This window comes from Tupaia chinensis, unplaced genomic scaffold, assembly GCF_000334495.1.
Source record: "Tupaia chinensis unplaced genomic scaffold, TupChi_1.0 Scaffold144346_1, whole genome shotgun sequence".
Classification (NCBI taxonomy): domain Eukaryota; kingdom Metazoa; phylum Chordata; class Mammalia; order Scandentia; family Tupaiidae; genus Tupaia; species Tupaia belangeri.
Genome location: NW_006204205.1, coordinates 3,252,214 through 3,266,114, shown reverse-complemented (window position 1 = coordinate 3,266,114; position 13,901 = coordinate 3,252,214). Strand labels below are relative to the sequence as shown.

Sequence of the window (13,901 nt, the reverse complement as noted above, 5' to 3'; positions counted from 1 at the left end):
TTCTTTTAAGATTGTACCTGTTTATATTTCTTATCTTATTAATCAAGGATATCAGTGTACAGTGCTGAGTTGAAGTGGAGATAATGGGGTCCTTGTCTTGCTCCCCATCTTGAAGGGAGTGCTTTTAGTGAGCTACTTTAATGTTCACACTTCAATGAAGTATGTTTGCTGTAGACCTTCTTCATCTCGAATAATTAATGAAGGAAGTGTCTATTTCTATTTTGATAAGAGGAAACCTGGAGTGTGTAAGAGTTTAAGACTTTCTGAATGCGTTTTCTCTGTCTCTCGAGATGCTCATGTGATTTTCGTCCTTTACCCAGTAATGTAGTAGAGTACACCATTAAAAAAATGTCAAATCAGTTTTACAGTTTTGGGATTAATCCCATTTAGTTATAATGCAGCACTCATTTCTAAGTTGCTGGATTCCACTTGCTGGTATTTTGTTTAGGATTTTGCCTTGTAATGTGCCCTTTCTTGAGTTGCTCTTTTTGGGTTTTGCTATAAAACAGTTACTTTCAGATCACAAAGTGAACTGGAGATATTTTCCTTTTCTCTGAAAAAGTTTGTGTAAAATTGGTGTTACGCCTTCCTGAAATATTTACTGGTAGTACCAGCTGGGTCTGAAGGCTTTTATCTCCCCATTTTCTTTTGAAATAATTACATGCAGTTGTAAGACATGATACAAGTAGGTCCTGTGTACCCTTTGCCCTTTTCCCCCTAGGGTAACGTCCTGTAAAACCATCATATGGTAGTGTAGCCAGGACATCAACATGGCTATGTCAAGACACACAGCATTTCCATCACAGGAGGCCTCGCATGCTCTCCATTTATAGCTGCCCCCACCCCCTTTTCAGTCCCTGACAACCATCTGTCTATTCTCCACTCCTACAATTTTGCCGTGTCAGAAATGGCATGTAAATGGAGTCCTGTAACCTTTTGGTATTGACTCCTCTCCAAGCCCCATAGGGCATGTGCTCTCACTGCAGAGAGACTGAGAGAGACAGAGAGAGGGAAAGTGAGAAATTAATATGGGGGATGGGCATACTGCCATCCCTTGTACTCCATTCTCCTCTTGGGATTTTGGGCATGCACGCACATGCACACGCACCTGGCACAATTTTCAAGCCATTGTGCCTGGGGCTCGAACCATGGTCGACCATGTAAGAACCCAGCACCTTAGCCACTATGCCAACTGCTGGCTCCAGTGCCAACCTTTGCACTCAGCCTATTTCTCTGGAGGTCCGTCCAAGGTCATGGTGTGCACCAGTAGTCCATGCTTCTCGGTTGCTGAGTAGTAAGTAGTCCATGGCAGATACTGCACTATGTCTAATCTTTCTCCCATCGACTGGCTGGACTGTTTCCAGTTTCAGGCTATAACGTGTAAAGCTTCTTGAAACATTGGTATACGGGTTTTTGTGTGAAAAGTATGTTTTTGTTTCTGTGGGATAAATTCCCAGGAGTGCACTTGTCGAGTCATGTGGGAGCTGAATGCTGATTTGTAAAAATCCTACCATGGTGTTTCCCAGAGCAGTTGTACCGTTTTACATTCTCATTCATAGTGTATGAATGATCCAATTTTTTTTTACATCCTTAGCAACATTTGGTATCACTGGTTTTTATTCTGTCAAAAGAGTATTTTTAGAAATTCTATTGGGTTATTAGAAAAGTCATAACCAAAAAACATAGAAAAGATACCTCATGACTTTTCCAACAACCCAATGACGGATATGTTGTAATATCTCATTGTGTTTTTAATTGGTATTTTGCTAATGGCTAATGATGTGGAACATTCTTATCATGTTCTTATTTAACATCTATATATCTTCTTTGGTGGAATATCTGCTTTAAAATTTAAGAATGCAAGTATTTTGCCCATTTTCTAATTAAAGTGCTTGTTATGTTACCGTTGACTTTTGTGAGTTCTTTGTATATTCAAATACTAGTTCTTTGCTGGATATGTGTTGGGTTGTGGGTAAAGTCATGATGCATTTTTAAAAATGATTTCTTTATTTATTCATTCATTTATTTTTTAATTTGACCAGAGAGAGACATAGAGAGAAAGAGAGGGAAAGTGAGAAAACAAGCTACCAGGTCTGGGACTTGAACTGTGGTCAGCCATGTGGGAGTGTCCAGTGCCTTAACCACCACACCACCTGCTGGTCCTATCATGATGCATTTTTGCATAGAAAAACATTAAAAAATACATCATGACTTTCCTGATGATGTTAGTTTGCAATAATTTCATCCTAGCCTGTCTTTTAAAATTCTTTTAACAGAGTCTTTTAGAGAGCAAAAATTTGAAGTCCTATTTGTTAAATTTTCCTTTTATGGATCACACTTTTGGTACCGAGCCTAACCTTAACTCCTACCTCCATTTCCTGGGTGACCACTGCAAGGAAAGCCCAGGTTTGTTTGGAGTAACAAGTGTGCTCAGGGTATATGTGTTCTCACCAACTCTTTCACTCCCTTCTTGCCTCCTAAATGTTTAAGAAGGTGTTCTTTTTTCTTTTAAAATTTTTTTTTTTTTTTGGTCTTAGGGCCTGTGTACTCACTGGGGAGGGAGTCACACACACACACACACACACATACACATGAGGAAAAGTGAGAAATTGCCCCCCACCAGGGAGGGTGCCCATGCCCTAACCCCCTCACCTCCATTCTCCTCTCAGGATTTCAGACATGCCTGGTGTGAATTTTGGGCTATTGGGTTCAGAACTTGAACCATGAAGTCAGCCATGTGGGATCCAGTGCTTTATTTATTTATTTTTTGGGGAGAGATTTTTGCTATAGGGCACGTGCACTCACCAGAAAGACAGAGAAAGACAGAGAGACAGAAAGTGAGAAATCACCCCCCAGGGGGAATGGCCATGCCACAATCCCTTCTCCTCCATTCTCCTCTCGGGATCTTGGGCACGCACGCACACGCGCCCGGTGTGAGTTTAAGCCACCGGGTCCAGGACTTGAACCGCGGTCAGCTACATGGGAGTCCAGCGACATAGCCATTACGCTAATTGCTGGTCCCGAGATCCAGTGCTTTAACTATCACACTACGTGCTAGTCCAAGAAGGTGTTCTTTATATACGTTCTCTCTCCAGTGTTTTTGATGGTAGAATTGTTCTGAATGTCTACTTTGCCACATACTCAGGAAGAGAGCATTGACCATCACTCCTAAGTTGGGAAGTGATGGGGTACTTACATTCTTGGTGGCGGCTCAAAGGGAAATTCTTGCCCGGATGGTAGGAATGATTTCATTGTCTCTCAGTAAGCCGTCCTCTGTGTGTGTGTGTGTGTGTGTGTGTGTGTGTGTCCTTCAGTGTGGGAAGGGGCAGCAGGGTCTGTAGGCTCTGTAAGCATTGCCCAGACCTGGGAGGTTAGACTCCCCTCTCAGAGTGTCCCTGATCACCAAGGACATGAATCCTTCCTGTCTGTGACCACCCCAAAGGTGGCAGGAACAGAAGGGAAACCGTTGGTGGTTTTGCACCTGTTCCACCGTGAGTGAGGATCAACATCAGATTTCCCTTCCTAATACAAAAGTGATACAGTTCATTGTAAGGATTTTAGAAAATCCAGTAATCCCAGAACTCGGAATGCTTGTTCTATCTCCCCCTCCCCCTCTCGTCTAGTATTCCTTTAGAAAAATGTGAATATACCTTCTGAGGCAGTGTGCGTGTGGTCGCCTGGCAGTGCATGAGCAAATACTGATTGGGATTGCTCAGAGGCTTCTAGAAAGCCTGATTAGAGTGAGCACAGCGCCGTCGCTCCTTCTGAGGTTCCCCTGGGTCTGGGCCAGTCATAGCCTACCAGAAGTCTCCCTGCTGTCGAGCTGCTATGAGTGCATTTCCCCACTGCACACAGTGGGCGCCCGATGGGGCGTCACCTCCCATCGCTTCTTCCCGGGCTGCTCAGGACACTCTCCAGTTCCTCTGGTCACTGCTGACCAGTTCTTCCTGTCTAGTAACTGGGGAAACCCTGTTTGAAAGGACGGGCTCTGAGCATGGGCACGATGGCCAGTGGCTTTGGAGAAGTGAGAACTAAGGAAACAAATGGATTTTCTTTGGACAGAAACTAGTGCATGAATAACATTTTATTTTAAAACTTCTGTAGAAATTTTAGATATGTGGGGCCAGCAGATGGCATAATGGTTATGTCGCTGGATTCCCATGTGGCTGACCGTGGTTCGAGTCCCGGATTTGGTGGCTTAAAACTCATGTCAGGGGTGTATGTGTGTGTGTGTGCATGCCCGAAATCCTGAGAGGAGAATGGAAGAGTAGGGATTGCGGTGTGACCATTACCCCTGGGGCATGATTTCTCACTTTCTGTCTCTCTGTCTCTCCAGTGAGACATCCTGTAGGAAACAAACAAATGAACAAAAAAACTTTCTCTCAAAAGAACGAGAAATTTTAGATCTGAATACACAGCTCTAACTGAGAATTGTGGTTTTGGACCACCCGCTGGCCACCCTCCAGTTTTCTTCCCTGGCTCCGTGCCCCCTGCAGATCGGGGCATTTGGGTGCTTGCCCTGTGTTTCTCCTCTGGCACCCCAGCCTCTGTCCCTGAGTGTGCCCGTCCCTCTGGCCCTGTGCAGCCCCTGCACAGTTTGGATGTTTCTCTCCTGCCCCATAACTCCTGATAGAAGCGCTTTTCTGGACCTCAAAGTCCCAGGACTCTGCTCATAGGGAAGGATCCAGGCCCTGGCTGGCTGTCAGCCTCTGCCTGTCCCCAGACACAGGGGCTCCCTCTGTCCTTTCCCTGACATTCCTTCCTAGCTCCATGAGCAGGGGAATCCTGGCTGTGGTGGCTGGGGGCCCCGGCTTCGAGGATGCGGGCCGGTAGTCTGCTCCCAGCAGTGCCCCCTCTCCCTCCTCCTTGTAACCCACACGCTCTGAGACCTCAGTGCTCCCGTGGAGGGACACTGCCCGGAGTCCCAGCTCCCACTAGCTCTGCAGCCATGTGGTGTACCACCAGGTAGCTCCCCTAGCCTGGCACGGCTTCCTGGGGCAGCCCCCTCACACGGCTGTGTGCCTGCCCTGGCGTTCTTTATTCTTACTCTTTTTTTAAATTTAATTTTTTTGTCTTTAATTAATTAATTTACATTCATTCACTGAGCATTGTCACAGCATACAAAATGTGATTTCCCATCCAGAGTGTGCTGCATAGTGGCTTAGTTGTACATGTTATTGTCAATAATTTTCCATTTCTAGTTTCATATACATACATGTATATATATTTTTCCCATTTCTCACCCTCTGCCATTTTCCACCCTCCTCCCACACGATCTCAGGTGTCCACAGTTGTTTTCCATTCCTTCCCCCTGCCCACATTTTATTGATTTACAAAATTTCTTAATCTAAGTACTTTCAATAGCAAGTTCAGCTGGCGTATCCCTATCTACAAATGCATGTCTGACGTTAGGCGTGAAACTCTGAGTAGAATGAATATATTATAAGGTAGCACCTCGCTGATAGCTTACTACGGTCAGTAATTATGGAATTTTTACTGTATTTTTTAATTCCAAGAAAAACAGATTGGGCTCCGGCCTGGCATCAAGCCTGAGCCTGCCAGATGGGAGGCAGTCCCCCTGCCAGCATGGCCGGTCAGCCTGTCCCGGCCAAGACCCGAAGCCGGGCCAAGGATGACATCAAGAAGGTGATGGCGACCATTGAGAAGGTCTGGAGATGGGAAAGCTCTGGGTGACTGTGGGCGACACTTCCCTTCGTATCTCCAAAGCTCTGGGTGCCAGTGGTGGACCCCCATGAGGAGGAGCAGCAGCGGGCAGGTGGCGGGACAGAGAGATCCCGTGGCCAGGAGCAGAGGGGCAGGGGCGCCAGTCCCAGAGAGGGTGGCCCTCTCATCCTGCTGGATCTCAATGATGAGGAAAACAACCAGAGTTTCCATTCAAAAGGCTCCTTGTAAAAGGGCACTGAGCCCAGCCCTGGCTCCCCCTCCCCCCAGCCCAACCGCCCCTGTCACCTGCTGGACCTCCAGAAGGGATCCCTGAAGAGGCTCAGCCCCCAAGGCTGGGCCAAGAGAGAGATCCTGAGGGCATAACTGTAGGTAGCACAGATGAACCCCCAATGCTGACCAAGGAGGAGCCTGTTCCAGAATTACTGGAGGCTAAGGCCCCTGAAGCTTACCCCATCTTTGAGTCAGTGCCATCTGTCCCTGAGGCAGCTCGTAACTCGGAGGACGTGGAGTGTGTCCGCCACCCCCAAGTGTATCTGCCCAAATGCCCCGACTCCTGAGAAGTTGACCTGCCTGTCCTGTTGCCCCAGGAACCCCTTTGGCTTTTTATAAAGACCCTTTTGTAAAAAAAAAAAAAAAGAAAAGAAAAAAGAAAAACGGATTTAGCTTTAATAAATTAAATAAATGCTAAGGCACTATGCTTAAAATGTAGTCGGGAAACAGGTTGGGATTCTGTTCAAATAGTAGGTCCATGAACCTGTCGGCAGCTCGTGCTTGCTGTTCTCTCTCGGGTCAGTCCTTTGCTTTTGCTGTTCCTGTCGGCAGGCGGGCTCTCACCTGACGGTTCCTCACGTGATTTCCACATCCCTCATCAGAAAGCCTCCCTGCCTGAGCCCCGCCGGCATCCTCCATGAGCCTGTGCTCCGTGGTCCTTCTGGGGTCCGTTTGATGCCTGCAGACTGGGGGCTCCTGTGGACTGGGCCCGGTGTGGAGGTGGTTTTTGGAAAGCGGCGAGTAAAGACGGAGCCTGCGCATGGCTGAGGCAGTTCTGGCTGCCGGCTGTGGGCAGAGCCAAAGGGGGAGTCTGCCCTCCCAGCTCCCAGCCCTGGGCGGGCGTGTTGGGCCTGAGCACCGAGTCTCTCTCGGGGGTCTCCATGTGGACTGGCCAGGAGGGAACTGGGGTGGGGGCACTGGGTGGGATTCCAGGAGTGGGCTCAGGGTCAAGAGCCCAGGGGCAGGCTGCACCTTTGTTTTCCCACTCTGCCCCACCCCAAATCCCAGTGCCTGGCTGCCTGGGGCTTGTGAGCAGACAGGAGGTGTCCAGTGGTGATGAGCTGGCCCCTGTGGGGCAGTGAGCTTCTACCAGGCATTCTGGCCTTCAGGTCAGATGCAGAGCTCAGCTGCCAGAGCTGTGGACCTCCCTCTTCCAGATGTTAATGAGGCAGAGAGAGAAAGCTCTTGGCGGTAACTGAAGTGCAGCCCCAGTGGTTACCAGCGGTGTGTTCTGGGAAAGCCACACGGTAGCTTTTCCTCCTGCCCAAGGCACTGGCCAAATGCCACACTTGGGGGGCTTATCTGGGCAGTTGGACCTCTCGGGACCGAAGTTAGATCGAAGCCCCTGTATGGACCCTTGCTGTTGGGCTGGTGTGCAAGGAACAGGCCGGAGCAGGTGCGGTTTGAACTCTTGTCAAGGTGAGTTACACAAGCAGCGGATCAGTGGTTAACGTGTATTTTGGCCATAGAGACTTGGGCCTGCATTGCGGCTCTGTTGCTTTAAGCTCAGCTCCCTCTTCTGTAACATGGAGAATGGAGGAGAAGGGATTGGGAGCGGCTGTCTCCATTGGTGGGTGATTTCTCACTTTTCATTTCACTATCCCTCTCTCTTTCTCCACTTAGCATAAGCACCCTAAAAAAAGAAACACACACACAAAAAAGAACAGAGTTGGCAGTTAACATCCACCTTAGGAGGCTATTGTGGGGCTTTCAAGGGCTGGGGTCACAGAAGGTTACTGCCCCAGGAGAGAGGAGGAACAATAGCTTGTTTATGTCACTGTGATGGTTAATGCTGTGTGTCAACTTGGGTAGGCCGCTGCTGTAGACTAAATGTTCATGTCCGCCCAAATTGAAATGTTGAAATCTGACCCCCATTACAATGGTATTTGAGGGTGGGGGGGCTTTGAGAAAGTGATTCATGAGGAAGGTTGTTTCCTCATGACTGGAATGAGTGCATCTATTTATTTATTTACTTAATTTTTATAAAGCCAGGTCATTTTAATGTTTGCTGTATAATTGAAGAAATAATTTTTTGATGACTGCAGACATGTGAGACTGGTAGCTGATCTGAAACATCACAGTCATGGTGATTTTCAAGATAGGGGTGTCTGGGACCGGCAGTTAGCGTAATGGCTATGTTGCTGGACTCCCACGTAGTCAACCGTGGTTCGAGTCCCGGACCCAGTGGCTTAAACTCACGCTGGGCTCATGTGCGTGCATACCCAGGATCCCAAGAGGAGAATGGAGGAGAAGGGATTGCGGTGTGACCATCCCCTATGGGTGGGGGGGAGGTGATTTCTTGCTTTCTATCTCTCTGTCTCTCTCTGTCTGTCTGGTGAGTGCATGTGCCCTCTAGCAAAAACCTCTCCCCCCCAAAAAAGATAGGGGTGTCGGCTTAAAAAATGACAAATGGCGACTTGTATGAAACTGCTATCAAACCAGTAAGATGGCATTTACGTATCCACTGTTTTCGGGATTGTTGGTAACCTGGGCATGTTTCCCCCCAATAACCTTGCCTCCTTGTGTCACCAGGCCCAACTCGCTCCTGTTCACCTCAAGGACAGTGCCTTTAGGACAGCTCCCAAAGTTGTGTATAGTGGGGATGAGGGATTCTTTATAGCAAGGATCGGCAAGCAAAAGGTGGCTTTCAGTTCAGGATGTGTTACAAGGGCCTTCTTGAAATGTAAGCCTATTGGCCTCATGCAGCTTTCATATTTAGGTGGTTTTCTAGTAAAGCCATCTCCAACAAAGCAGACTTTTGTAACCAGCCTTCTGAATGCCTTCTTTCTCTTTCCTGTTCGAATAACTTTTTTTTTTTTGAAGAGGTTTTTGCTATAGGGCACGTGTGCTTGCCAGACAGAGAGACAGAAAATGAGAAATCACCCCCAGGGGAGATGGCCACGCCACAATCCCTTCTCCTCCATTCTCCTCTCAGGATCTTGGGCACACACACACACGCGCCCGGTGTGTTTAAACCACCGGGTCCAGGACTCGAACTGCGGTTGACTACGTGGGAGTCCAGTGATGTAGCCATGATGCCACCTGCTGGTCCCATCAGTGATCATTTCTACAACTGCAAACAGACTGGCACCAGAAAGAAGGTAACTTTTCTCCAGTTTTATTGTAAAATCCTCAGAAAAAGAGCATTTACAATGACAATACTTTATGATAATTTGTGACTCATCTTTATATCAAGTGATACTGCAATTACACCATGTGTTCGATACTGTGTAATACGCCAAAGTAAACACAAACTTATTTCAAATGTCACATACTGTTACTGTGTTGGTACAAATTCCTACTAAAGTTGATGTATTAAAAATAATTTATATATATTTTATAAATAAGGAAAAATTCACATGTATAGTAATTACAGGAGGCTTTTTGAGAAATACCGGTGATTACACAAAATATATTTTGGAGTCTACACAACTGCTCAAAATAATGTAATCCTCCTTGACATAAAAGATCTGAAAGTTTCTGAGGCGGGGAAGGATGAGAAGCTTAACGGGACAATGGCGTGTGCGACGTCACGTGCTGAGGGCCATTCAGCTACACTATAGCATGACGCTGTGTGCGTGACCACGCCAGCAAAACTCCATGCCCAGTTCTGCTTTTCGATCACTTCACACGGCCTTCAGAAAGCATGAGCAGCAGGTGAGGCAGGGCGCTAGGGGGCTAGGCCAGGAAGGGGGAGCCAGGCAGTGAGGGCGTGGGCCACTTCCAGGGGGTGCCGGATCTGGGGCGTGGTTTGCGGACCTGCTCCCCTCACCTCTTGGAAGCAGCGGAAGTAGAAAAGGACCAACGGCTCTTTAACGGCCATCGCAGACGACGTGCTGGGCAGTGGGTGAAGTTTCAGGTTTAGGACAGTTTTTCAGTTTGGAACTCTTGGGCCTCATGTCAGCCAATCCTGAGAAGCAAAGCTCCGATCGCGAAGAGGCAACCTCCACAGGACAGCATTTTCTGATCCTGTCATGGTGACGGTGGAGAGCCCTGTGTCGCTAGGCTGGGTGGGGGCCGGTCAATGGTAGCTGCTTTGTGCATGCAGGTTGAGTTCTCTAGTGTGTGGCCCACATCCTCCAGGGCCCCATGGAAAAGGGATGGGTCTGTGTCAGTCAAGGGGGCTTGGACAGAAGGGTGTATGAACTGTGGCTTATCAACAAAAACAAAAACAAAAGCAAAAATAAATGTATGCCTGGGCCCAGCAGATGGTGTGATAGTTACGTCGCTGGACTTCCATGCAGTTGATCGCAGTTCGAGTCCTGGACCTGGCAGCTTAAAACTCACACCGGGTGTGTGTGCATGCATGCCTAAGATCTGGTGAGGAGAATGGAGAAGGGATTGCCATGTGGCCATCCCCCTTGGGGATAATTTTCTTTCTGTCTCTCTGGTTCTCTCTGCCACTCAGACAAGCACATGAGCCCTTTAGCAAAAGTCTCTGAAAAATAAAATAAAATAAACACATGCTAAATACTCTGGCGCTGGCTAAAGAAGCCGTGCTGTGAATGTTAGAGGCAACCCCCACTCTCCTGAATTTTCCATCATCTCACGCATCCCCTCTGGTTCATTAGGGTCCCCACTCATTGTCTACAGCTCCAAAGAAGGGTCTGGGTGCATGACACCATTTCCCATGTCCACGTGTCTCCTGGTGGCTGATGCCCGAAGTCCGCAGCCCCCGATGCGATGCTCATGTCATCACGTGACTGGGCAGGAATCGGGTGTAGACAAAAGCAGGAGTGGGTTGCATTCCACCAGCTACTTGGGGGTGTTGTAATCATACCCTGAAACTGGGTACTGCTTTTTATTTCCTCCTCGAGTCTCTTCAGCATCTCTGTTTTATGATCTCTATGATTTTGGAGAAAAACCAAGGCAGCAAGTAGTTTTCTAGAACAAAACCGCTCCGCTTACATGCCAGCCTGGGGGTAAATAGTAGCATCTGGCCTGTGAGTGACTTCTTCCTTGTACCCCAAGCAAGAAAGCAGCACGGGACAAGGCCACCGGGGGGCTGGTGTAGTGGTCAGGTCAGTTGCTCCTTGAGTGGCAGGAGCTGTTGTGGAGTGGCTCACGACAGGGGACCTGAGGCTCAGGAAGGGAACAGGAAAGGAAAAGGACAAAGTGGCAGTGGAGGGCATTGGGGAGCTCACCCAAAGAGGTGAGACTTGGCAGAGATGGCACGGTCTATACTGTGGGCAATATCCGACTTCCAAGACAGTTCTGAGTGGGCCCTCTCCAGTCTTGCTCACCCAACTCCAAAGATCTGGGAGCTGGGGGCTGGAGTGTGATTCTAGGCAGTAACGGGCTGCATCCCAATGGGGTCTCAGCATGCTCAGAGTGGCACTGGGGGTCTCAATGGGGAGGGCTGGCAGAGGGCTTCTCACAATCATCCTTCATCACCGGTCTGGTCTCCTGGCCTGGGGCAGCGATCTGGAGGGGCTGGGTGTGGGAGGCGGAGGTGAGGTAGATTGGTGGATGCGTAGGAGGGGGGCTGGAGGGTGTCGACTCTCAGAGGCTTCCGAGCAGGAGGGCTGGAGACAGAGTTGCAGGATTGGCTAGTGAAGACGGCTCAGTGTCTGTGGCATGTGAATGAAACACGCTGTAAAAAATGGATTGACTACACTTTTTAGGCCCCTTGTAGAAAAATATATCCAGAATGAATCTGTTTTCACATCTCAATTCTGAAATCCCCTTTAGTTCACAGGTTATTGGTCAACAGAAAACAAGATGTGGTTGCACTACACCGGCTCCTGGCTGCTCTCCTAAGTGCAGACTCGGCCATCCCAATTCCCTGCAGCAGCAGGCTGTTCTCTGCTGTCTGTGGGGCTGAGGGCTGCCTTCCCAAGTGCCTGCCTGGAGCAGGGAGCCCTTTTCTGCACAGATGAGCCTGGAGCTGAGGAGCTGGCTGGGTGGGGCGGATTGCAGCAATGCACTGCTGTCTCTAGGACCCTGGAGCTTGGTATTTGTGGCCAACCCCAGCCGAGACTTCATGGGGCTCTTCCAGCTTCTGCTGGGACTTGGGGAAGGGAGCAGGCACTCAGATGACCTGGATACTGAACGAAGAGGCCTGGGCCAGCTGGGGCTGGGAGGATGGCTTCAGCCACAGGAGGAGTGGCCACTCTCAGGCCTCAGGAGGTTCACATGAGTGCCTGGAAGCGGAATCTCTCTTCCTGCCTCCCATGGGGGATGGCTTGGTGGGTTTTGGACCTAGAACCTTCATGCAGGGTTCTGCCTATTTGAGCAAAAGAGAGTCATTTCAAAGCCTTCATGTTGCCATGGGTGCAAATTATTTGTATTTATCATTATGGGGGAAAAAACTATGTTAATTTTTTTAAATGAAATTTATTTCAAAATGACTGAGGGAGTTTTTGTAAGAAGAGTTTTGGTGATTCTTGTGGTGTGGTCAATGCTGCTTCAGTCATGCCAAGGATGAGCTGGCTGCCCCTTTGTGTTTACTGGGAGGATCAGCCCTGGGTTCTGCTCCAGGCAGGCCCTGTAGGGATGCCCTCTTCCACCAGGTGGTGTTCAGTGCGTCCACAAGCTTCTTCTGGAACAGAGGTGTGGGGAAGGGCAGGCAGTGTCCGGTCTGTCTGCTTCCGCCTCCCACCCTGGCAGCTTGATTGGCTTCATAGTAAAAGACATTCACCCTCCTGCATTGGTGACCCTGCCTCCTGGGACTGGACTCTTGCAACTCCAGCCTGGCTTCAGGTGGCTTCCTGCTTCAGTTCACTTGCATCTGGTGTGCTGGCAGCGAGGGTGGAGCTGGCCGTCTCCAGTAACTGCACCCCAGGCCCATGGAGAGCGGAGATACCTTCAGACAGACACAGAGATGGAAGGCTGAGTGGAAAAGCCACTGACACTGTGGCAGTGGACTCTGTCTCTCTCGATTTAAAAGGCTGACTTGGGTTGGTTTTTTAGAAATGCTATGGCCAGAAGGGCTTGGTAGTTGATGGGACAGTTCCTCCTTTAGGCTTACAAGACTCTTTGCTTGCCGGAGGCTGACAGGATTTGGAAGATTTCCCCCCGGGAAGAAGTTTATGAATGCTAGAGAACTTCAGTGATAACAATGAAAGCAGATGCTTCGAGTTGTTGAGGGCAGGGGCCAGCAGATGGCATGGTGGCTGGCCCCAGACGGCACTGGATTCCCACATGGCCAATTGCAGTTTGAGTCCCAGACCTGGTGGCTTGAAAAATCACACAGGGCATGTGTGCATGAGTACCCAAGATCCTAGGAGGAGAATGGAGGAGAAGGGGTCGCAGCATGGCCATCCCCCTTGAGGGATGATTTCTCACTTTCCTTCTCATGGTCTCTCTCTGGCCAGGGCATGCATCCTATGGCAAAAACCTTAAAAATTTTTAAAAAAAGATATTCAGTGCAGAAAACACAAAAGGGTAAAATGTGTTTTCCATCCATCCAGCAATTGTGAAACTGGATAGGATGCTTTTGAGATCAGTTTCCTCGACCTCTATCTACATATCTTACCCTAAAAACAGCCACAACACGGACGTATGTGTCTAGGCACGATCCTGGGACTTGGAGGGGATATGCATCTGCGGACTGACCTGCAGGAGACATGTAAGAGGAGGGGCTGGCCGCAGGGAAGCTGGGGGGACAGGGGTGCTGGGCAGTCAGTGGGGACGAAGAGGAGCGTGCGTGTTGAGAGTGAGGCAGCGACTATGCCTTCCCTTCCTTGACAGGAGCTGTCCTCCGGCAGCAGCAGAGCATGGCCTGTCGGCAGGTGACGGTGGCTAAATCAGATAAGGGGTCTGCGATGAGACCCCCTTTCCTAGCCTCCTGGGGCTTGCAAAATGATCATTCAAGTCAGAAAGCAGGTAACTTTTGACTTCTGACATGAGAGAGAGGAAGGGGTATTCTGAGACCCCAAATGAACCTCCCTTTCGGAGGGTCCCTGACACAGGCAGCGTCCACAGGATTGGAGCTGTACTTCTTT

At 49.1% G+C, this 13,901-nt stretch overlaps 1 pseudogene; it reads left to right on the top strand.

Annotated features, from left to right (window-relative positions):
* The first annotated feature begins 5,586 nt into the window (after positions 1–5,586).
* LOC102480833 (B-cell CLL/lymphoma 7 protein family member C pseudogene) lies at positions 5,587–6,294 on the top strand (annotated as a pseudogene).
* The last annotated feature ends 7,607 nt before the right edge of the window (positions 6,295–13,901 follow it).